The 26465-nt window shown below is 28.7% G+C and overlaps 1 protein-coding gene and 2 non-coding genes across 3 annotated transcripts in view; all 3 read right to left on the reverse strand.

The window, feature by feature from the left end:
* The window catches only part of LOC142327742 (kelch-like protein 5), a 67160-nt gene that overhangs the window by 33327 nt on the left and 7368 nt on the right, over window positions 1-26465 (reverse strand). The gene's annotated exons all lie outside the window — the stretch shown is intronic.
* Window positions 2732-2947, reverse strand: LOC142328495 (small nucleolar RNA U3). The gene has a single exon (XR_012757290.1). It is a non-coding gene; the product is annotated as a small nucleolar RNA U3 (small nucleolar RNA).
* TRNAL-AAG (transfer RNA leucine (anticodon AAG)) lies at window positions 4585-4666 on the reverse strand. The gene has a single exon. It is a non-coding gene; the product is annotated as a tRNA-Leu (tRNA).

The following is a 26465-nucleotide window of genomic DNA, read 5'->3' on the forward strand; positions in this document are numbered from 1 at the left end:
ATCATATTTTTCAGAACAAAAACCATTTAAAAGAATATGGTTTTGAACTGAAAGATTCTATGTACACTTATAAGGAATAAAAACACAAATATAGATTTTTTTTGTCTTCAGTCATTTGACTGGTTTGATGCAGCTCTCCAAGATTCCCTATCTAGTGCTAGTTGTTTCATTTCGGTATACCCTTTACATCCTTTATCCCTAACAATTTACATATTACAAATTCCATATTATATATTCCAAACGTGGCCTGCCTACACAATTTTTTCCTTCTACAAATATAGATACAGAAATATATAGATAAATGTTTGTTTTACATGCAATTAATAAATTTATAACAGAACATGAAGGTAAAGTTGTTTTCATAACTAATATTTCTATTCGTATAATGACTAAATATTATACATTATAAATAAGTTCAATACATAAGCACAGAATCTATTTAAAATATTGACAATAATATTTTCTATTTCCCAAGTTTATTAAAATTAGTTACATATAAAAACAAAAATCTAAATTGAATTTAATTCAGTTCATAAATTTCTATCAAACTGAATTTACTCTGAAAGAACTAAAAAAATCTCTCCCTCTTTTTTATTTTGATAAAAATTAATTTTTAATCTCCCATCCCTTTCTTTCATTTTATTAATAAAAAATAATGGTCACTGTTCCCAATGGCTATAAAATTTCTAGCTGAATTATTTGTGTTTCTAAAACTTTTTTTACATGTATAATTATGGAACATTAAAAAAATATTATCACAAATTCGTTTCTCCTCGAAATTGACAATTTTGGTAAATGGGCTGCGGCTGCATATAATCAATGAGCATGTCTCAACCATGATGAAAGTAACAAGGTGTCGCACACCCAGTGTTGCGCAGTGGCTCGTCCCAAAATCCTTTTCCAGCCATGATGTTTAAATTCATTTATGCGGTTGGCGCACATACAGAAGCAAGGCATCAATGTGATTAAAGACAGAATTATCAAGGGGGAAGGGGACAATTCATCTATGCAAACATTTAATTTGTATAAAATCATATAATTTATTAGATTAATTAATTTTAGAACTTAAAATTTAATAATAATTGAAGATGAAGTCAATAAGTTCAGAGAAAATGTCATTCCATTGATCGATTAGCCAGTAATATATTCTTTTCATTTTTCCCATACAGGCATTTGAATTCGAAATTTAATCATATTTATTTCATAAAAATTTAAATTCAGATAAAAAACACACTTTTGAACTTACCATGTTCAATTTTTATATTATCACGTGATTTTCCGCATTTTTGTAGCCACACACTTTGTAATGCTTCATTCTCTGGGAACGGAAAATATTTCACGTTCTTTTTTCGCTGGCGAATTAGTTCTGCTCAAACAATTGGGGAAATAACACGACGGCATATTTTACATTTGTATCAAAAAAATAACACTGTTGTTAAAAGCGAGTAGTTATAAAATCGAGAAAATTCAGATACAAACTATCCGTGTTTTAGCTAAAACAGAATTGTGTCTTTAGAGAGAAAATTCTTTTCTGCTTTGTCCAGGTAAAAAATGAGTCATGTAAAACAAAACCGATTAAGATATCAAAACCTGAATGCAAAAAATTGTTCTCTTTATTGCAGGCGGTTTAAAATGGTTAACCTAGAAAATCCCTTGCATTTCATTTGACACATTAAAAAAATATGTTTATCATCGAATATAAAATTATTTTTCACTATAACAACAATATCTTTTTATTTTTATTTCAGTTTGGTATCCGTAAAAAAATAAGTAATACTCATTTTCCCGTGTAAATTAGATTATTAGAAGCAATTTCTTTCAAAAATTGTTTTGCGATAATATTTTTAATTAAACTAAAAAATCATCAATTCCGAAGGTCGACCAAATAAATAATAATATCAGATCTTTTTAGTTATAAAATTTTGAAATAAGTTATCTCCCACTTAGTTGATTTTCCATTTTAACAGCATTAAATAGTTAGTTTCACATTATAAATGGAAAATAATATTAGTAAAAAATTATTTTATGAGCATAAAAAAAAATTATCGGTGTGATTCGATACCGAACCCGAAGACTGTGTCAGTTGCACTTCATAAAATCTGTATATATATTGTGCCCCTTGTTTGTTTAGGTTTCCATTCTCATTAAATTTTACCTAATTTAACAATCAATTTCAATACTCTTAAGAATCATCAATAGACTTGTATAAAATGTTTATTATGTTTACTGAGATCAAAAAAAGGTTTTTTTATAATAATATTTTCAATTGTTAAGCTCCTTTATTCATATCATTATCATAATTTAAAAACTTTTTTCCCAAAATCCCTTACTAAAATGAGATTTTAGGACGAGCGTATACGCATGCGCGCCGAATACTGTGCCCTAATGTTTTACGTTCATCATGGTCGCAACTATATATTTGAGCAACAAATGTACCCCAACACAGGCGTTGTTGTAGACAGACTATTTTAATTAATTTACTCAGGAATTGGGCTTAACCAGTATTATTTTATTATAATGGGTAATTAATTTATCCATAAATATAGTATGGATATGACTTACAATTTTCATTGTTTCCTGAAGATACATATTATTAAATTACCGTTAAATTTTTAATAAAATTTTGAAAATAATTATATTTTAAAAATTAAATCAATATTATACATTATAAAGAAAGTAAAAATTTAACCTCAATAAACAATCTATTAAAATTTAATATATAAATTTTATGGCCACTCAGAGAGCACCACTCCCCTCTCTTCATCCTCGACCAAGGATGAAGCGAACGATCTTCGATGACATGAAAGACTAAAACAATAATCTTCATGTCTGCCTCACGCTCAGGGAATGGCACCACAACTCATCCTCGTGGTTTCCCTACACCCAAGATTAGGTGGAAAAGAAAGGAAAAACATACTGCAGAAAAGATCCTGACAAGTATGATTTCAACACGAAGCTGGAACTCGTGAAGAGTTGTCTATCGATTGAGCAAAGACACTTTTGAGAAGTTTGACGCTACCGCTATCTACCAGAGTGTAATACAACTAATATAAGAATAAACTCTAAAAACCGAAAGTTTTTTTAATTAAATAAAATTACAAAACTATTTTATGTGTTAGTATTTTAAGTATTATATTACATATTTGTTAAAGCAGTAAAATAAAAAATTAGTTAATTTTATATATATTCTTAAAAGTAATGACAGAATCGGAATTAAGGTCATTTTATATAATCAAATGTGGGGATAGAAAGAAACAACATAAACTTATCCAGTACAATACTACTCATAAGATGTAAACATATTACAAATCAACCAATACCAGAATTAACCCGGTAAAAAAAAATCATTCTAAATTAATACTTTTCTAGCCTGATTTAATGGGAGTAAAACATTTTTATTTATTAATCTAAATAAACAACCTCATGGGATAACATAAAATTATAGTTTTATACTAATTCAAAAGGGTGAAACAGCAGAAAAAATAAAAAAAAAACATTTTGCAATAATTATTCCCATAAAGATTAAATAAAGTGCATTTTGTAACTTTGCTTCACACTCTCTTTCACAGTGCTTGCGCGTGGTCTTTTTATACGAGTAAATTATAATAAAAATTAGACAATACATTTTTAGAAGTCTAAGTATCAAAAACCTTGTTCTTGTAATCGTTTATAAACCTCAAGGTTACCGATAAAATAACAACTTCTATTAATGCAAGTATCCAAACATCCGTGTTTAAAACAAAAAAAACAACAACAAATAAATAGACATACGAGTATAAAAAATATGAAACATCTCGAAAGAATGAGTTGAAAAAATACATTAAAAAACAAATTCAAAGAAACGTTATGATAGATGACCTCTAAATTCACTTTGTTAGCTGCCAAAAATTTCCTTTTATTTTGTATATTTCCAGTTTGTTGTACATTATTATAAACCATGTACATAAATTTTTACAGTGGGTATCTAATATTTAATAAAAAGTGGTAAGAAAATTTTATTTGGTACAGTAAAATTAAAAACACGGAAAACAAAGTTCGCAAATTTTGTATTTAAATTTCTTCAAACATTTTAACTTGTGTAACTCCTATAATTACGTATTATTTTCATCGCCTACAAACAAACTTTTAAAATAAAGATTTAGGTTCATATAATTAATTCCAACTCAATTTGAAAAATACATGAATTTTGGCAAAACTTAGTGTACTAAAGAATTAATATAACTATCCAAAAAATTCCTTGAATTGCGTATTTTTTAAAATAATCATATGAAGATATCTAATACATAAAATAAAAATGAAAGCAAACAATGGTTTCATTGACCTAAAGTGACATTAATACGTTGTACTAAATACAAAAATTATTGTACCAAGAATGAGTCAACAACATCAACAACCTACATTAAAAGCAAAGAAGGAATATAATTAAATAAAAACAAATAAATTTACATTTAATTAGCATAAAATAAAAATGATTCATATGTGCATTTCAGAATTTGTAAATACAACTCGATTCAACTCTCATTTAAAAATCAAATAAAAATTGTTTGGAGTAGATAAATACTATTTTCATTAAAAAAAAAAACTTGGCAGCGGTGGGATTCGAACCCACGCCTCCGAAGAGACTGGTGCCTTAAACCAGCGCCTTAGACCGCTCGGCCACGCTACCACTTGAACGAAGTCACAAAAATTCTCATATTTAAAAATCATAATACTATTATATTTTGAACGAACTTCACTTTGAATATTATTTTTAAAATAAAGATAAAAAGATAACGCCATTGAAAAATGAATTAACTTAAACGAAACATCTTTTTAATAGACGATAAAAAAAAAGTTAAAACTTCAGCCATTCATAACTTTAAAACTAAACAACCAACTGAAATATATAATAGAAGCAATATGTAATTTCATATAATTATTATTGTCTAATACAACAATTTTTCACCAAATCACACATGGAAAAACATTTAGTATTTATTTCTATATTGTTGCTATTGTCGTCGTCTTCAAGAACCTCCCTTCAATTGGCCAAATCACAAATTCAAAAGTTATTTTTACTCTGGTCGCTTTTTATACATAAATTCTTATTGACATCAGTTTCTTTCTATGCACAAATAAGTTATGAATGTAGGAAGAACGCATTACTTTATAAACATTAAAAAGTATCTGTAATTAATATTTTCTTATTAAATTCGAATTTGGCCCCCTTAATTTTGATTACACCTAAATATTTTGTTATTTTTTTGTACTTATTAGGGTTCGTTATAAATAAATTAAGAATGCATTTGAAATTAATATATGTATATTAATAATCATAAAAGAAACTTCTTGGTTGTGTAGACAATATTTTATTTTTAAATTGTTTGGCTAACAACCATTTAACAATATTATAACACAAAAATAGACACAATCAATGTTTTATTCCAAATTGGGAGGCTTTTTCACGTATAACTGAAAACATGTTTATTTATTTTTTTAGTATATATATATATATATATATATATAAAGTTGATTGAAGTTGAAGATGTTTACAACTGTTATGTTACTAGATAATCTGAAGGTAACAATTGTAAAAATCTTATTGACAAGACGTTGTTCATTTAACATTGACTTATTTTAACTATTGATAATCAACTGTTATTCTAAAATCAATCTACTGTTATTAAAAATTCTAAAATTTATTTTTACTTTAATTCCCATTTATAAAAATTTATATACAAAACTATGATATTCATAATAAATCAGTAATCCCTGATGATGGAGGAATAATCCGAAAACGCTTGGATAGTCAATACTCACAGTTGTTGGTAAGAGAACCCATCTAACATTAAAAAAATAATAAACACATTTTTGACTATCTATTAATAATTATTTTACCTAAAAAAAAAAAATCTGGTGATAAGGTAGAAGCAGAGGCCCTGCTATGAAATTTTTTTTTTTAATTTTTGTTTTGGTTCCAGAGTGTAAAATCATTAAAAAATGACCAACTTCAACTCAGACAATGGATAGGCATCTGATCAATGAATTAAAATAGTTTTAGAGAAAAACTTTACAAATTATATGAGACTAGCTATTTTTCTAATAAGATTTTTTGTTCAAGACCATCCTACATAGGAAAACACAAAAAACGTCTTTGCAGCAAGAAGAACATCAAACAGTATTTTTGGGTAAAGAACTGCATAGTTTTGACTTGGGTTAAGATGTAAAAAAATCTTGAGTTTTATAAAAATTGGTTCAGTAACTTTTCAAGTAAATTGGGAATTAAAAGAGGCAAGAAACAATTAAAAAAATAAAAAACTTAAATCAAATTTGTATTCCAAGAAATGCTAAAAAACAATATCTAGGAGATTATGAAAGGTAAAGAAGAATTTTGATTTCTGCATAATTAATTCATCACAAAGACAGTATGATAATATGAAATGTAAATCTTATTAAATATGAAAAATGCCAAGGCCAACTGGGATCCACATAAAGGACCTTCTGGATGAAAAGATTGAGACATTACTACTCTGCCACTACATAGCATCTCAAAAAATGTAAAATTAAATTTTTTATTTTATTTTTTTTTAAACATTACACAGTAGAACTCGTCATTGCAAAATCAGCTAATTTTCAGTCAAATGTTCTGAAGTTCAAGTTATCATAAAAGCAATTAATTTTATATGGATTTGAATGCTGGACTCTGGATACTGGTGTTCTTTGGTGGTTGGGTTTCAATTAACTACACGTCTCAGGAGTGATCGACCTGAGTCTGTTCCAGATTATATGTTTACTGGTACATTTACACTTACACTGCAGCTATATCAGGCCTGGCAAGCCAGTAACAGTAATTGGATTTGTCCGTATATACTCACAAGCAGACCCTGGAAAACTAGACACAAGCAACTGGAAAACTAGTTAGAGAAAACAAACAAATATTACATAGCGGTTTACAAATGATGGAATAATACATAAATAATAAACCTTTCTTTTATTACCATTATAAACTCAAGCTTCTTTTAGTATGTGTATTTTAATAAAGAATGGGCAATAAATAAAGCAGAGAAAAAATTTTGAATTCAAGCCAGGAAATGGATATAATATTAACAACTTAAGACAACTATTATATTATATCTAATTAAATAAAAGATATTTTAATGTGAAAAATAAGATATGATTGAGGCATATGTAGGATAAAAATTGATTGAGTATATACACTTTTTGTTAAGCTTTATTTAGTTGATAACAGTTGAAGAATATAGAAATATATTACCAAAGTAATTTAGTAATTCCCAACACCCAATTTAAAAATCATAATAGAAGAATATACACTTGGAAAAAGCCAGGGGATACTGCAAGGTATCAGATAGATTATATCATGGTTAAGCAAAGATTTAGAAATCAACTCGTTGACTGCAAAACTTACCCTGGAGCAGACATTGATAGCGACCATAATTTAGTGATAATGAAATGTAGATTGGGGTTTAAAAACCTGAAGAAAAGGTGTCAGATGAATCGGTGGAATTAAGAGAAGCTTGAGGAAGAAGAGGTAAAGAAGATTTTTGAGGAGGACATCGCAAGAGGTCTGAGTAAAAAAGATAAGGTAGAAAATGTAGAAGAAGAATGGGATAATGTTAAAAAGGTAAGTTTTAAATCAGCAGAAGCGAACTTAGGCGGAACAAAGAGAACTGGTAGAAAACTTTGAGTTTCAGATGATATAATGCAGCTGATGGATGAACGTAGAAAATATAAGAATGTTAGTGATGAAGAAAGTAAAAGGAACTATCGACAATTAAGAAATACTATAGTGCAAACTAGCAAAAGAAGAGTGGATTAAAGAAAAGTGTTCAGAAGTGGAAAGAGAATTGAACATTGGTAAAATAGATGGAACATACAGGAAAGTTAAGGAAAATTTTGGGGTACATAAATTAAAATCCAATAATGTGTTAAACAAAGATGGTACACCGATTTATAATACAAAAGGTAAAGTCAATAGGTGGGTGGAATATATTGAGTTATAAGGAGGAAATGAATTAGAAAATGGTGTTATAGAAGAAGAACAAGAAGTTGAAGAGGATGAAATGGGAGAAACAATACTGAGATCTGAATTTAAGAGAGCATTAAAAGATTTGAATGGCAGAAAGGCTCCTGAAATAGACGGAATACCTGTAGAATTACTGCGCAGTGCAGGTGAGGAAGTGGTTGATAAATTATACAAACTGGTGTGTAACATTTATGAAAAAGGGGAAGTTTTGTCAGACTTCAAAAAAAGTGTTATAGTCATGATACCAAAGAAAGCAGGAGCAGATAAATGTGAAAATACAGAATAATTAGTTTAACTAGTCATGCATCAAAAATCTTAACTAGAGTTCTATACAGAAGAATTGAGAGGAGAGTGGAAGAAGTGTTAGGAAAAGACCAATTTGGGTTCAGGAAACATATAGCGACAAGAGAAGCAATTTTAGGCCTCACATTAATAGTAGAAGGAAGACTAAACAAAAACTTAAATGGTAGACAAAGTCTACCATTTAAACAAAAATAGTAGAAGGGAGGTCTAAAGCATTTATAGACCTAGAAAAGGCATTCGATAATGTAGACTGGCATAAAATGTTCAGCATTTAAAAAAAATTAGGGTTCAAATACAGAGAGAGAAGAACAATTGCTAACATTTACAGGAACCAAACAACAACAGTAATAATTGAAGAACAGAAGAAAGAAGCCATAATAAGAATGGGAGTCCGACACCGATGCTCCCTATCCCTGTTACTTTTTAATCTTTACATGGAACTAGCAGTTAATGATGTTAAAGAACAATTTAGATTCGGGGTAACAGTACAAGGTGAAAAGATACAGATGATATGATTCGCTGATGATATAGTAATTCTAGCTGAGAGTAAAAAGGATTTAGAAGAAACAATGAACGGCATGGATGAAATCCTATGTAAGAACTACCGCATGAAAATAAACAAGAACAAAACGAGTAATGAAATGTAGTAGAAATAACAAAGATGGACCACTGAATGTGAAAATAGAAGGAGTAAAGAATATGGAGGTAGAAGAATTTTGTTATTTGGGAAGTAGAATTACTAAAGATGGACGAAGCAGGAGCGATATAAAATGCCGAATAGCACAGGTGAAACGAGCCTTCAGACAGAAATATAATTTGTTTACATCAAAAATTAATTTAAATGTCAGGAAAACATTTTTGAAAGTATATGTTTGGAGTGTTCCTTTATATGGAAGTGAAACTTGGACGATCGGAGTATCTGAGAAGAAAAGCTTCTGAAATGCGCACCGCATTTCAGAAGGAGAATGTTAAAAATCAGATGGGTGGATAAAGTGACAAATGAAGAGGTGTTGCAGCAAATAGATGAAGAAAGAAGCATTTAGAAAAATATAGCTAAAAGAAGAGACAGACTTATAGGTCAGATATTAAGGCATCTGGAATAGTCGCTTTAATATTGGAGGGACAGGTAGAAGGAAAAAATTGTGTAGGCAGGCCACGCTTAGAATGTGTAAAACAAATTGTTAGGGATGTAGGATGTAGGGGGTATACCGAAATGAAACGACTAGCACTAGATAGAGAATCTTGGAGAGCTGCATCAAACCAGTCAAATAACTGAAGACAAAAAAAAATTGCCAAAGTAAAGAATTTTTTTATTTTATAAAATTTTATATTTTACATTTACAGTACATGTAAACAACTGTAAAGAAAATAACATTTGTAAAACTGTGTATTGTTTTGTGAAAGCCTAGCGCTGTACGTCTATGAAAGTGTTACAACCATGACAAAGAAAATCAAGGTTAGATATAACTACTGATGAGAAAGTAATAAAAAACACATAGTAAAAAATTTGACATGAATTGTAACTCTACTTGTTAACATAACTGTATAAACAAAATAAATGTTTAACTATTTTACAGGTCAAGTTTTAGTATTTACAGGTTTTATTTAAAACCTTTACGTATAATGCACCTTATACAACTTTATGGCTATATATTGGAAAGAATAGTAATCACTAGAAGGGTCAAACATCTCCATCATCAATGAGCTTGACATGTGAATGTACGATGGTTTTCTTGACTCGCAAGAAGCAACAATTTCATTCCTCACTTTTGTCAGTACGACCCCTATAGGATGTTTGGTTCCCTTGAAATACACTACGGTTTTAGATTACTTATATATCATGTAAGATCGCGTACAACGTTTTGGTTACCAGGTAACACACATTTTTTAATATTTTAAAGAAACGAGGAAAATAAATTGAGAATCAGCATTTATAAAATTGAATGAAATATTGTCTGTAAGCTACAAAGAAAAATGAGCGTTCATGATAATTTTACATCGCATACAAAACTTGGACAGATTAGCCCTTTATTACTAAGATCTATATCTGTTTGTTGGTTATAAATATCATGCAAGAATAACTAAATTGACAACTAAATTTGTAGTACAAAGATTTTTGAAGAATCTCTTTTATTCACTTAAATCTGTTCAGAATTGATTATGGCAAACCGTTTCAGGTGAAAAAAAATTAATTAAATAAGATTTTTCATTTTTAATAAGATTACGCTTTAAGAAATGTTTTGATTTTTATTTTTGTTAAATTTTGACTGAACTTCTCTCTTGGTAAAACCGTTTTTATCTTTTACTTTCCTGTCTAGATAGCGCTACAGCTCTAGAAGGTATTGTAATCAGTTCAATTTGAGCATATATGGTTTTCACCCTCTTGATGTTTTGAGAAATGTCAACAATTTTCTGGGTGTTAATGTTTGTATGTATGTGGTGTTTAGTGTTCGCCTTAAATCACATTATATTTCCAGAATTACTGGACTGATTTTGACCAAACTTGGTTAGATTACTTCTATATATGGGACACTGATACCATTACATTTTCAACTTAAAAGGTCAAGCTGTAGAGCAAGATTACCGTCAGTATCTCGAGATTTTGCCTAATTAAGGCCATATTTTTCTTAGGCACATTTGTTAATGATTAAAAAATAACAATATTATCAAAAAATTACAATCCCCATCCCAAAAAATGCCCTAAACTTTGAAGTTTTGTTATTATTATGAAGGTTGTTTTGCATTGTGATTTTTTCAGTTGTCTAATGATGCATATAAATTATTCTTTACTAAATTGGGGGCCCCAAACCCTACCAAGCAGCCACACCCAACCAAAAGACATACATTTTTCTTCTTTTTTTTTATTGTTATCAAGACTGGTTTAAAAAAATATTTTTTATCAAATTTAACTTTGACTCCCACTTTTGGGTTCGTGCTAAAAGTAACAAACATGGTCGTGTGAGGTATCAATTTATAAATTTTCAAGGGTACTGAAAACAATTTTAATATTTAAAGTTGCTGAAATAGAAACTTTTTAATACCAATTTGACATTTGCAGTTTTAACTTCAAGCCAATATATTGTAATTATAAAGTGTTATTTTTTCAGTATGTCATTAATTTATATTTATTTTATTTATAAATAGCCGTGTGATGGGAAAGTCCTACAACTGTGTTGTCAGTTTTTTTTTGTGATATCCAGTCTGCAAAAAGATTTCAGTGAATTGAAAATTAGGTAGATAAAATTTTAAACAGTATTACTAGAGAATATTTTTTACTTCCTTAGCTCCTGTAATATACAACAATGGGAAAACATTATGATCAAGGTAATCTTCCTGTAGGATTACTTTATTTCTCAATGATTTGAGCATCAATTGTCCAAAAATTTTGTTAAAAAATTTGTGTTATATTTATGAAAATGGATTTGTGTGTTGGTACTACTTAGATTTATAACTGAGAAACTGTTTAATCTACAATTCTGAAATTTGTTACGATTAAATTCCTTATTCATAAAATTTTTGGAAAATTTGAAGAAATTTTCTTAGTGGATGTTAACTTATGAGAATTAATATTTTATTGAAATTTTATTACTGAAAAAAGATTTCATAAACAGTATTCATCATCTAAAAATTTTAGTTTTGTAAAGTTGTTTAACTTTTGCTTTTAAGTAAACCTGATTGTTAAAAATTTTCATTACATATATTATATGCGAGTTGGCTTTTCTTTACGTACACTTTTTCAGATTGGATAAACTTATATTTATGACATTTTCATTAATACTTTAAGCAGGCTTTCAAGAAGATATTGAACAAAGATTATAAATGATGTTCAACTAAATCCTAAAAATAATTTTTCTTTTTTTTTATATTTCTGATGAAAAATTTCAAGACAAATTTTTTCTTAACAAGGCATACAATATGTTAGAAATTCTAGTTGGGTTGAGAAAGCACATCACAATGAACATGCACAATGTACTGCTTTATAAAAAGTGTACTGCTTTACAGCTTTCTTTATTTGATTTAGTAACAATTTTTTGAGTCCTTCAACAGAATAATATTCCAGTGATATTTGCCATTTATCTTATTGGCTTTCTCTATTGAACTGTCAATAAATATGGTAACTACAACATTTACATTAATTTTTAATTTCTTCAAACCTATAAAAAGTTTTAAATATATAAGTTCATTTTACATCAGGTTTTTGTATTTTTTCCTTGACAGTATTTCACTGCTAGATGATTTTACAAGTACAGGATTATAACTTACATAACAGACACGTGTAATGAATTTTTGCACATCTTACTTTCCCCCACTTAAATAAAAATTTATAAAATATACATCATGTATTTTCAGTTTTATGGCACAGGTGACATCTTGGGTTTACATCTGTCAACAGCTGTGAAAAACAGCAAACAGAAGAAAGAAAAAAAATCTGAGCTTAAATTCTTATATATCTTTTAAAATAGAAAAATATGAACTTTCAAAAAAAAATTGTATTAGTTTACTAATGATTATTTTTTCAGAAATAATTCTTTTCTTGCGTTATAGTGAAAACAGCTTCCAAATTTTATCATAGGGATACATACAAAGGTTAATATAAAAAAGAAATTAACAAACATTTGGTTCAATATCTCAAATATTATCATTTGAGAAGTTTTAAACATTTATAACACTTCAAGATGAATTATATTAATACAGTGATGAATATATGTACATTTTGATGATTTTATTTTTCATTTGTTAAAAATAAATTATTTAAAATTAAAAAAAAGTAATTGAAAGGAAAGCATTATTATAAGGGTAAATACAATTCATTTTTAGCATTCATTTCAGAATTTTGACCACGTGCTTACTAACTTGTAATGTATAAAACTAAATCCTGAACATTCAACCACAAAAATAATAGATGATATACAAAGTTTTAATTTAATTACAAAAAAAAGAAAATCTACACTTTTCTACTTAATATGCATACGCATATATTAAATATATAAATTATATACATATATAGTGGAAGAAAATAGTTCAATTAAATTATCAAACTTAGATTGTGGGATAGAATTATGGAGGAGGTAAATTTTAATAGCAAACTATCATTAGAATAACCTACATATAATAAAAAATAAATTGGCAATTTAGTATAAAAAAATTATCTTTTGTAGGTTCATAATTTATTTAAGAATCATGAATGTTTGTCCTACTTAAAAATACAGATGTTAATAAACAATCATTTTTAACCACCAGCTTCACTTTATATTAATTTGTATTCAAACAGTAAGCAGATTGAGTTTGATATGAAGCCGTAATAGTCAAAGAACAGTAAAAGTAACAAGTTTATACTTTCACATTACTTTTTAACATTATTAGATGTTATGCTGTGTGTTTCAAAATGAATATTAGGGTTTTAAAGTTATGAATATTTCTCAAGTTTCATGTACATTGATTAAATTATGCATGAAATGTATAAGCAGCACAGTTTTAGCAGTGTGCAAGCCCTGTTTCTCCTACCTTCCGCCTGAAAGCGCTAGTAACAAAGATGGCGACTCCATGAACAGAAAGCATTCTGCGTTTTGGAGTTTGTAAAGTGTGAATCTGTACTTACCGTTCAACATACGTTCTGTTTGAAGTTCCATTGTGATTCCATGAGTGATAATAACAATCATAAATGGATAACAAAATTTTAAACCACTGGCTGTATTTATAAAATGATGAGTACAGGGCGACGGAGTGTGTCAGAAGACAATGTTGAACGTGCAAGACAGTCTTTTGTGTGTAGTCCTAGGAAATCTGTAAGGAATGCTAGCCGCGAATTAGCAATTCCAGTGATGTCTGTGTAGAGGGGTTTAAGGAAACGAGTTACAACTGTGTCAGCTGTAAGTGTAAACACTTACACTTTGTTTACAGCTGTTACAAGCTTTAAAGCTACAGATTATGGTTTACATGCTAGCTTCACAAATGAAATGATGCACCGTGATGATGAAGACTTTATTGTGTCGTATTCAGTGGCGAATCAGCATTTCATGTTAATGGAAAAGTAAATACTTTTCCAATCTGCATATTGGGGAACAGAAAATCCTCATAAAATAATGCATCGTGAACAAGACTCCCCAAAACTGAATGTTTATTAGGCCTAATTCAGACAGAAAGTTTATGGGCCATTCTTTTTCATGGAAGTAAGTTGTTTAGAACGAATTGTCTTGATATGCTAAAACTATGGCTCTTTCTTCAACTGTGATACAAACTACAGCACTTTATTTGCCAAGAAATGGCACGCCTCCTCAGTGGCATAACACTGTAAATGATCGGTTAAATGAAATTCTAATTGGTTTCAGGAGACCACATGACTGGGGTTTGTTTGCTGTGGCCTCCTCTCTCTTTTTCCTGTTTAGCCTCCGGTAACTACCATTTAGATAATACTTCAGAGGATGAATGAGGATGATATATATGAGTGTAAATGAAGTGTAGTCTTGTACATTCTCAGTTCAACTATTCCTGAGATGTGTGGTTAATTGAAACCCAACCACCAAAGAACACCGGTATCCACGATCTAGTATTCAGATCCATGTAAAAATAACTGGCTTTACTAGGACTTGAACGCTGGAACTCTCGGCTTCCAAATCAGCTGATTTGGGAAGACGTGTTCACCACTAAACCAACCCGGTGGGTTTGCCGTGGCCTCCACTTTCACCTGACCTAACCCTGTGATTTTTTTTCTATGGAGTTTATAAAGGATCAAGTGTTGTTATGTGCCACCATTACCAGTTGACCTACCCAACTTTAATCACAGGATTGAAACAGGTGTCCTCAATTACTTCAGACTTGCTGATTATGTATGGGATGAACTCTCCTATCGTCTGGATGTGTGCCGTGTGACGAATGGAGCTGACACTGAACACTTATACAAAAAACTTCTTGAATTTCTCTTTAATTTCATGTGTAATTTATCAATATAAATAAAATTTAATAAATATTACATAAATTTAAACCCTCATGTACATTCTGAAACACACTATTTTAACAATATAAATTCTCCAGCTCTCTAGAGAATGTTGGATGCGGTCGGGTTGGAGAAATTTCCTCGGTTATCAAACCAGGAAAATTGCGATTTGGCTGTCATCTCCTGTAAGTTCTGTTTCCGAATTGGGAAAGGAAACACTTGATGGCGACGGATTTACAATAAAGTTTATAAAAGGAAGCGGCAAAGACTACTAAGCCTCATAAATGGAAATAATAAAACATAATGTCCCCATCTCTTGGAGATCTGGAGCCCATTTCCTGGGACTCCCTCAAAAATCATAAAAAGTTTATAAGGTATAAAAATGGAATGCCAGATTATTATCTGCCATTTGTAAGTATTTATGAAACATGTAGACAGATGTTACAAAAATTAAATAAGTTAATTTATTCTTGTGTTTATATTTATTGATGTGCAATCTTTGCTAATAAGAACACAGTCACTTATTTTTAAAAAATAACAATATCTACCTATACCAAACCAGACAACGGAACTATTTTCCTGTAACTCAACACAATAATTTGGTTTACAAGAAAGGGTCTTATAACGCTTTCGCTGCCGTATTTAATAAACTGCCAAACTATTCGAAAAATCTTCGGCCAATCTATTTAAAACACAATTAAAAGATTTTTTTACACAAATAATATTATTCTTTTGATGAACTTTTAAATAATACTATTTAAAAAAATCCCTTATTTTTCCGCATCCCATTCAAATTGGACATAATTGTGTTCAAAATAATTTTAAATAGCACCATCCGAATTGTGAATTATTTTGTGGTATTTTTTTTTTTTTTTAAGTAAATACACTAACATTTAAAAAGGTAAAAGTGTTAATTTTATTTAACGTATTTTTAAGACTGAAATAATTTATATTAACTTAAAACAACAACTATTTTTATTTTATTTACTATTTAATATAAATGGGGTTATTCACATTAAACGCAAAAAACTGAAATTATGGTGGTAAAGTTCATTTTTCTTTAAAAATTTTCAAGCGCAATTTGTTTTTAGTAGTTTATTACACGACTGCCATAAAAGGAGTGTAATGTATTTACGGTGTATGTATATATGTGTTTGTTCCACCATAGTAACTGAAGCGATTTAGATGTATGACCCCGCGTTGGAATCCTTTCATTACCGGAAATGTCATAAGCTATATAAATATATATGTAGTAGTGGAGATTTGCCGGTTAAAGCACCGACTATAATGAATCAAATTAATGAACTATGAGCCTCTGTCAGTGTGAGCTAAGTTTGAACTACATGATTCGAATCAATCAAATGAATAATATTATAAAAATAATAGAATTAAATTTACGTTAAATAAAACAAAAATTAAATAAATTAAAAAAAAAATTCTGTTTAATAATAATGGGCTTCCCATAGGGACTGCGTGTGAAGCTACAGTGGCGAAGAGATACGAGCACCTTGTACGAGGCTAGACCAAGCATCACCACCAGCTGGTAACAAACAGGGTGCTCCTGTTTGGGAGGTGCAATGGCAGATGCTCTTATAATATTTCTACAAATAATCATCCGATTTTCAAAATTCAAACATGGTATTTGTTGGTAGGTTGAAGGCTAACTTTTGCGTGCTTCAGGCACACTCTCTATCTAACAGATCACGGTTATTCGGAAATGCAGTTATATCTTCGCAAAAAAATTTCCGATTTTCAAAATTTAAATGGGGTATTTGCTAATATAATACAAAATCACGATGGAACCAAACCAAAACAAAAAGAGTCAATGTTTGTCAGCAATGTTTTTTTTTTTTTAATTTCTAATATTTATCTATTCTGACAAATCATTATAACAATTCATCACGCCTCAAAAACGTTTACAAATCATACAAACCTATTATCGAAATACTGATTTTACAGCTCAGCTGTATATCGGCTGTGTATCGTGCACTTCTAAATATTTATGATTTGCATAGTATACAGACCCGAAAGCAGGGTTTATAATTTGGTTATAAATTCGAAGAGAATTTTCTCTACTTAATGTTGGGAACACTAATTCACAAAACAAATGCAAACAATCAAAAGAATATTGGTGCTGTAAGTGCAAGTGTTCGTGAAAATCAAAATTTATGGGTTTCACATCGTTCACAAGATTTTGTATTTTCTTAAACAACATGGCGAATTTTACGCTACATTCATATAAGATTCAACTAACTTAAGAATTAAAGTCACGGGACCATTCTTTGCGTAAATGTTTTTTGATTGGACTTCACAGCGGCTCGAAGTGGATCCAAATTTACATAAAAAGAAATCCTTTTTTCAGATGAGGCTCTTGATGGCTTTGTAAACAAGCAACATTGCTATATTTAGAATGATTCCAATCCACAAATGATTCAACAGAAACCATCAAATCCGAAAAAAAGTGTTTGGTGTAGCTTACTGAACCTGCTTGGACTATTTTTTTTTCGAAAATGAGCAAGGTGATACTTTTACAGTAAATGGTGACGCTACCGAACTAAATTCGTGATTTTTTGTTGGCAAATTTTGATTTGAATGAGATGTGGTTTTAACAGGATGGTGCCACATGCCACACAGCTGCTGAAACAATTCAGTTGCGTAAAAAGTTTGGTGATCCGATAATTTCACGAAATGATAATGTCAACTGGCCACTAAGATCAAATGATTTGACTCCCATAGACTTTTTTCTTGGTGTTATGTTATGTCATAAGTCTATAACAACAAACCATTAACGATTGGTGACTTGAAAGCAAATATTCGTCGTGACAGTTTCGCTAATTCATGCGAAAGTGTCAAACAAAATTTTGCTGATAGGCTTGGTTATGTTTAGCAATGCTTAGGAGGCCATATGAATGAATGGTTTTCGAACATAATGTAATGGTACAAACTTCAACAAAAAAATTGTTAATATTGCACATACTTTTTATTTTGTTGCAATTTTACTTTTTGCGCTGAAAATGATGAAGTATCAGCTTAAAGCTTCTAGTTATCAGTTGCACTTGATAGGCCCTTATAAAAATAATAACTTTGTTATTCTTTTGTATTTTATTTTACCTAATAATATTGTAAAATGGTAGTTTTTACCTGAAGAATTATAATACGGAATGTTTTTGATTTATATTTATTTCTATTATTTGTGTATTATTTGGATCTGAATATTTTGTGTTTTTGTTTAATATATATGGATAATGATATTTACATAGAATATTCATAAATAATATATATGTATATATATAAAAAATTCAATCCAAACAAAGAAAATTAATTATATTTTAAATGGAAGTAGGCATTCATACATTTTTTCAGTTATTGAGCAGCAGTTTCTTCCACCTACTGTAGGTGGCACTGATGTTTAGAACATCATTCTTTAAGTAGTAATATTCCCTTTAGTAAATGGATGAATTGAATAGATGATGTATGTATGTGTTATGCCGGTCAATTTAACAATCATTTATCGGTTAGGTCGAATTTAGTGTATTTATAAATTTCATTTTTTTAGTTTATAATTATTATATTTCATATGTGAAATATATGTACGTATGTATAAGTTAAATCTTGTGTACGTCATACTATGAGATAGATGATTTGTTAATTCAATAATGCGTATGGTTGTACGTGATTCAATCGGTCCAATGTAATTTAAAAGGTCGACTAATTCGACCTTTAAATGATGCAACATGATTTTTTACAACAGCAATAGTGTTCTTATTTCGAGGGTGTTTTACAATTTGTTTACTCCGTTGGTCTTAACGAAATGTCCCGGAAAAATTAATCGATTTTTACAAGAATTCAATTTTTCCGGCTTATTCCATTAATAAAAATAAACAGGTTTTTTTAAAGAATTTAATCTTTTAAACTATTTGTCAATGTTAAATCTTAATTTATGACGAAATTCTGTATCTCTAAAAATTGCATCATTTGGAGCACATTGTCGATTACATCTTCGCTAGATAACAGAACTTATTAACCCACATAAATAAAAATTCTGTTGGTCACTATTAATTCATCTCATTAAAACGTTTAAAAATTTGTTTTCTATCTTCAATTAGAACAGCATGAAAACATTTAATTCGTTTGCATCGGCAAATTAAAACCCGATCACCAAAGAACACCAGTATTCACAATCTAGTATTCAAATCCGTATAAATGTATTTCAGACGAAGACTAAACTAGGTTTTACAAAACGCCCGTTCACCTGTAACAGGGTTCGTTTTTCGCTACAATACATGAACAAGACGATACAGATCATCTTTAAGATTCTAATGATGCAAAAAATGTACTAATTACCTTTTTTCCCTAAATGACTTCCCAGCCATTAATAACAATTAAGAGCAAAAAAACACAATGTCTGCACATTCTGTAGTTTTGATGTAGATGAACTAGTTAGACCCTAAAACGTAAAGAATTGCAAAAAACACGATACCTCATTTTTGACATGATCACCATACTTACCAATTTGCCAATAATAAATAAAATAAAACCAAATAATGTTTTAATAATTAAAACATTTTTGTAAATTTTTAAAAAAAATTATTTTAGGCACAGTAATGGGACCTATTTTATTCAATTTTCAGTCAAAAACAATAAAATTTACTTGCTAATCTAAGCTGAAATCATTTTCCACAAGATTAACTTGACAGAGGAAACATTTTTGGGCCAAAGATTAAACAACATTTTTTCTTTATTTTTACTTGTAGAACATGATCTGAAATTCTTTCTGTCTCTTTGTGAGACACTTGTATATTTCACAACTTAAAGGCTTATATAATGTCCTATAACATTAGCTGCCACTATAATCCTTATTTCTGTAAAAAATACAACTTGTTAATTTGTAATAAATTTAACAAAATTGAACTCCACACAGAAATCCAACTAATAAAGTGAAAATAAAATAAAATACAAAACAGGGAATAATTGATTATGGGAGGGAGTTAATGAGTGTTAAAAATAATCTTATAATATTAGGAACATACAGGAACTGTTTCCAAGGACACATACATGAACTGATTGATTAATGTTAGGTAGGTACTTTCACTATAAAATCATGGTTTTTTTTTTAATATATATTTATGGTAGTTTCCATATTTTTTTTAGTAAATAAGGTGTTGTAATGGTGAAAGATAGAACCAACACAGGATTATAAATTTAATAATATACTTAGAAAGACACAGTGCTGTGCAGTAGGACAATGATCTCAGAGACAAAAGTTAGGTTAAAGATACTCATATAATAAAATGTGAAAGGTTGAAGTATGTTGCATGCAGCCTGTATGAGAGATAGACTGGAAATGTAGAAAAGTCAGTAGTAGATTACATCAGAAATGGAGGGGAGATCACATGTTCAGTCTACTATTACCAGTGATGATTTGATAACAAAAACTTCCTTTCCATTGTGCATCTCCTTCTCAAGCTGTCCAAGAAGAGAGTTAGCAGAAACCACTTTGAAATAGAAAATTTTTCAAAAAATTGTTAAAAAATAATTATTCTGCACAAAAGCAAGACTTAATGCAACATTTTATAAAAATTAAAAAACATTTCCCAATTACTCATACATCTGCTATCATTCAAGTAAGAAGGGTAGTAAAAAAAATAGCTTTTATTCTAATCTATATATATATTAATAGATTATACAGCTCACATCAATTTAAAGATATATTATAAATATAAAAGCAAAAATTTTAAGATAAAAAACTGATGTGATTTAAGTTAATATTAATGATTTAAAATATAAACATGTAAATAATATTATGGTAAATACATTAAAAAAGATATTACTAAACGATTCACAATTCGGAAGGTATTATTGAAAATTATTTTGAGCACCTACTGCATACATGTTGAATGGGTCACAAAAATCAAGCTTTCTTTAAAAATGTTTTATTAGTATTATTAAAAAAAAACATCATTTACCGAGTAATATAGTTTCTTAAAAAATCTTTTAATTGAATTTAAAATAAATTGTAGGGCAATTTTTCAAATGATTAAACCCCTTTCACATAATCCAAAGTACTGTGTTGAGTTATAAGAAAACAGTTCCATCATTTGGTTTGTAAAGGTGGATACTGTTATCTTTTTAGAAATAAATAACTAATTTTTTTTAAATTTTTTTAGCAAAGTTTGTACATTCATAAATACATATACAAGGATAAGTTAACATGTTTAATTATTTAAATTGACCTATAGAATTCATACTAATGGGTACCAGATGACGATCTGACAAACCATTTATTTATCTTAAAAACTCAGTCTGACTTTTTAGGGGAGTCCCAAAAGAAAATATACTTTAGACAAGAATACATACATGCATAATAAATATTTAGTTATGATGATAAGCTAATATTTTTATGTGTAAAAGCAAAACAGCATGGTTTGATTTTATTACAAATGAAATCAATTTGATAATCTCAAGAGAACTTATTGTTTAATAAGACATCCAGAGCAACAGAAATACTATCTCTATCATTAATGGAAATTCTATACATGCGATCAGTAATGTTACATCTCCTGAGAAGCATAATGCAACATTTTATCTATATATATAAGGCTAGATGGTAACAATCCACTAGCAAATAATTTTTTGAATTGCTATCGTACAGTTTACAATTCCTTTTATATAATTACTTTCTAATAATGAAGGTAATTCATAGTTGTGTCATCTATAAAAGTGGTAACAATGAATGAGTCAAGACTGTTTAACAATTATTTCTACTATCCATCTATAATTTGATTGAGATACACCCTATTATGAGGGAAAAGGACCGATTTGGGTGAAATAGGGTATACAGCTAGTATGTAACATAAGAAAAAAAAACATCCACATATTAGCTAATACAGAAATTTTATTCTCTTATAAGGCAATAAAATTATAAAGGAAATTACAATCAAATCACATCATAAAAGGTGGAACTTTCATGCAGGAAAGAATTTACATCAAATATATACATAGAAATTGGAGGAAAAAAATTCTGGGATAGAGGATTCAATGGATGACATGAAGCCTGAAAGACAAAGAATGCATAATGTGGTCTTACAGAAGAAGGGTTTTGTGGAAAACACACTGTTACTAAAAAAAAAAAAAAAAAAAAAGGTAAGTCAATCATAAAGGTAGCAGATTTACAAGTTACTTACTGGCTTATTATAAAGTTAAGTTATAAAAAGAAAGGATAAATACAGTAATGAAAGAGAGACAAATAATTATGAAAAAATTAACTAAAACATTTTTTATTTATGATAAATATAATATGCTATTTTTGTATTATTAATGATACGAGTAAATGAAAGTAAAAATTAATTATTTCAATAAAAATTGTTTTATTTAAATTAGAAACGGCTCAGAATTCTTGTGAGATGATAAAAGAACCAGAAGAAAAGAAGAATGATTCAAAAACTGGTCAGGAATGAATCAACATAATGGCAGCTCTTGAATGACTTGTTGCAATCAGATGTGAAAAAAGGGAGAGAACAGCAAACAAATGATAATAAATTAAATAAACCAATGGGGAGAGAGAGAGAGAGAGAGAGAGAGAGAGAGAGAGAGAGAGAGAGAGAGAGAGAGAGAGAGAGAGAGAGAGAGAGTAAGATGGACATAAATTATTGAACAACTTTACTAATTTTTAATTTGGGTGTAACCAAATTATTTGTAACAATTATGTTTTATTCAGTTAAGTATATTTAAAAATAATAATTAATAAAATACCAAACCTAGATATAAGCAATTGTTTAAATAAATAATTATCAATTCTGATTTGGGAGTACACTGCAGTACATGAAAATGTGATTAGAAACTAAACCAGCTCTTAATTTGTAATTTCAATTTATATTTAAATTATGTAGATTCATAAATTTACATATTAGAATTTAAATATTCATCATATTTAATTTTATAACAACTAAAGATATAATTGGCAAAACAACAACCTTGACAGTATTTTTTTTATGAATTTCTAACATATATATCGTTTACTTAGCGATCTGAACATATAACATACTGTAAATAAATAAAAAAATTATATTAGAATCTAGCAGTGTATACCAATTATCTTAAAAATTTGATATTACTATAAAAAAAGATTTTCTTTTCATTAGACAGTATATTGGAATAGTAACATTAGCATTAAAAATCAAATTAATGTATTAAGTCTTATGACTGTAATGCACGAAAAGCATTTAACTACAAGGGATGCCTGTGAAATGATTTTCTTTGAGAGTAATGATATTCATGTTATTGCTATTCCCACTGGTGAACAGAGCAAAAAGTACTGAATAATAACAGCACTTTTAGTGAATTTGGTATACTGATACAGGGTACCTGGAAAACTTGAAAGTGTTTTTCCCTGACTTTCCCAGACTATTTTCAGAATTTTCCCTGACAATAAAATAACCATGATATAAAAGATGAAGGCTAACAATATTTTTCCAATCAACGTTCAAAATAGTTCATAATATTATAATTTTTCAATTTGAAAATTCATGAAATAGTGATGTTTTCCAATACCATCAATATAAAATTAATATCAATGTAATATGAAAATATATTTCATAGTAGAAGTATTTTAATCTAATTCAAAAAAAAATAACTGAGGTTGGAGAATATATGAATCTTAAAATATTTATCAATAAAAATATTTTTAAATACTCACTAGATTCAAAAATTACTTGAAAACTTCGAGTACTCACACACCCATAATATCATTATGAATACTTACTTATTTGTTGTGCAAATTGTTAGATATATATTTAAAATTTGCATCCCTGCTTAAAAAAATCCATTGATTTCATTTTAATGGGATCTGGCTGGACCTTTATTTTTATTTGAATAAGATTTGGTTGGATTTAATCGGTTGCCTGTTGAAGAATGCCGATGAATCCAGCCAAATGTTTTTGAAAAATTACTGAATAGGATCTGGCTAGAAAATTGTCCAATTCAATGAGGTTTCAATAACATTTGATTGAATTCAATGGATATTTTTAACTATCGAGTGGAACTTTTAATTTGTAGCATTCACACTAATAATATATAGGTTATAAATTAAAAAGTTGAGATTTGATGTCCGAAAATCACTGAAGAATCCAAATTTGTGTGTGAAGCTCAATCTCAAATATACACTTTACTATTGAACATTTCAAACTTGAATCAAATGTATAATTTACAATAAGAGTTTCTACACGATTTTTTTGTTTTTCTTCGATGAGCGAATCCTCTTCAGTGAGGAAAACACACAATTAGTTGTTATTTTTTAGTATTTTTTCTGCTAAAACGAAATTTTTCAAGTTTTCCCTGACATTTTACAAATTTCAATAGATTTCCCTGACTGGTGATTTTTCAGCCTGGGGAAACCCTGTGATATACAACAGTATATTTGGTTCCATGAGGAAGATATCTGGGAAATCACTTCACTACTTATGCTAATAAACCTGGTACAAGATACTTATTCTTGAGAATGACTTCCTCATTTTTACTTATGACTAATGTATGATCAGTTATACCTCCATAGTAATAATAAGACTCAAGTCACTATACAAGTTAAGAAAAATAATATACACAAAATTTAAAAATATTACTTGAATTATTTGGAATTCTTTTCATTATCAATTTTTGCCTACTGGTTTACTATCATCACAAGCCCCAAATCCCTACTAACATTAAAGACACCTGTTCCACTTATTGCAACCTCAGTCGAGATGTTATGTAAACTACTGTAAAATAATTCCAATAAAATAAAATGCTCCTCCAAAAAAAATTACTTAAATTAATGATTCACATATAAAATTAATGATATCAAACAAACTCAATTCTCATTAAAAAAAGGAGGAAATTTTAGTGTCAACCTGTCTTTAAGAAGAAGTAAAAAAAAATAATATCAGAGTCCTGGGTAACATAGTAATCTACAACCTAACTGTTAACTGATTCAAGATTCTTCAAAATAATCTTGAAATTAAGGATGTGATATCACGATAAAATGTCAAGGGCATAATTTGTGATTAATGAACTGGCTGCAGACAATTTTACTTAAAAAATTTGGGGTGCAGTTTTCTTACATGCTGTTATAATTAACTGATGTGGCTAACAACTAGATGATAACAGTTCCATACTAATTAAAAAGAGATTAAACATAGTTTACAAATAAAGTTCATATACCATTTTTTACTGTAATTTACAAAAAAGATGTCGATATCGATTTTGGTGATTTATAAAAAAAATTATTGAAAAGTCCCTTTGGTCCTATGTTGGAATTCTTCCAGATAACATTAATAGAAATTTTTTTATGAAAAATTACAGATATAGGCAATTAGAAGATTTTTTTTTATGCAGTCATTACCTAGATTATTATGGAATAACGATATATATAAATTGAAGTCACTCTGATGATTAATATATTTACAAGAAACTATAAGAAAATTGATCTGAAAACTAAAAATTATATATATTCCTACAGTTATTGCAGACAACCTTTCTTAATGTTCAGTTCTAATTATTTGACATTTACTCAGATTTCAATTTCTTATTCTTATCAATAGACTAGTTTTCTTACTTTAGTGTTTTCTGTCAAGGGTGTGGCTATGCTTTAAAAAAGAAAAATGAAACAAAAAAGTACAAGATGGAATAAATTTAAAAAAATTAAACCGACAAAAAAATCTCTATAAAGAATAAATTAATCCTATTTTACACCATCTTTAAATTTACATTTTTCTTAGCTTGTGTCAACTACAGCATTAATAATTTATTGACAGTAGTAAAAGTAACTTATCAACATTTTCAGATACAAGGAACAAATATATATAATATAATAAATGCAAAGGGGAATTAAACTGTGCTAATCATCTCCTCATAGAAACAGAACATAAAAAGAACAAAGATATTAAACACACAATGCACATTTGAATGTGGCAAATAAAAATTAAAAATGCTTGAACAATATAAAATGCATAAAATTTTATACAAAAACAATTTATGTAATGAACAAATGTCACTCAGTTCATCAAAACATATTATTTTAGCAATTATTAATTACTTAAGATTTCTAACCATTTTAAGATGGCCACCACTAACAATATCATAGTAATATCAAGGAAACAGGTGCTACTAATTGTCTTTATAAGATAAAAAAATCTATTATTTTGGAAAAACGTTGTCTATTTTTTAAAAGCT

This window comes from Lycorma delicatula, chromosome 7, assembly GCF_047948215.1.
Source record: "Lycorma delicatula isolate Av1 chromosome 7, ASM4794821v1, whole genome shotgun sequence".
Lineage (NCBI taxonomy): Eukaryota > Metazoa > Arthropoda > Insecta > Hemiptera > Fulgoridae > Lycorma > Lycorma delicatula.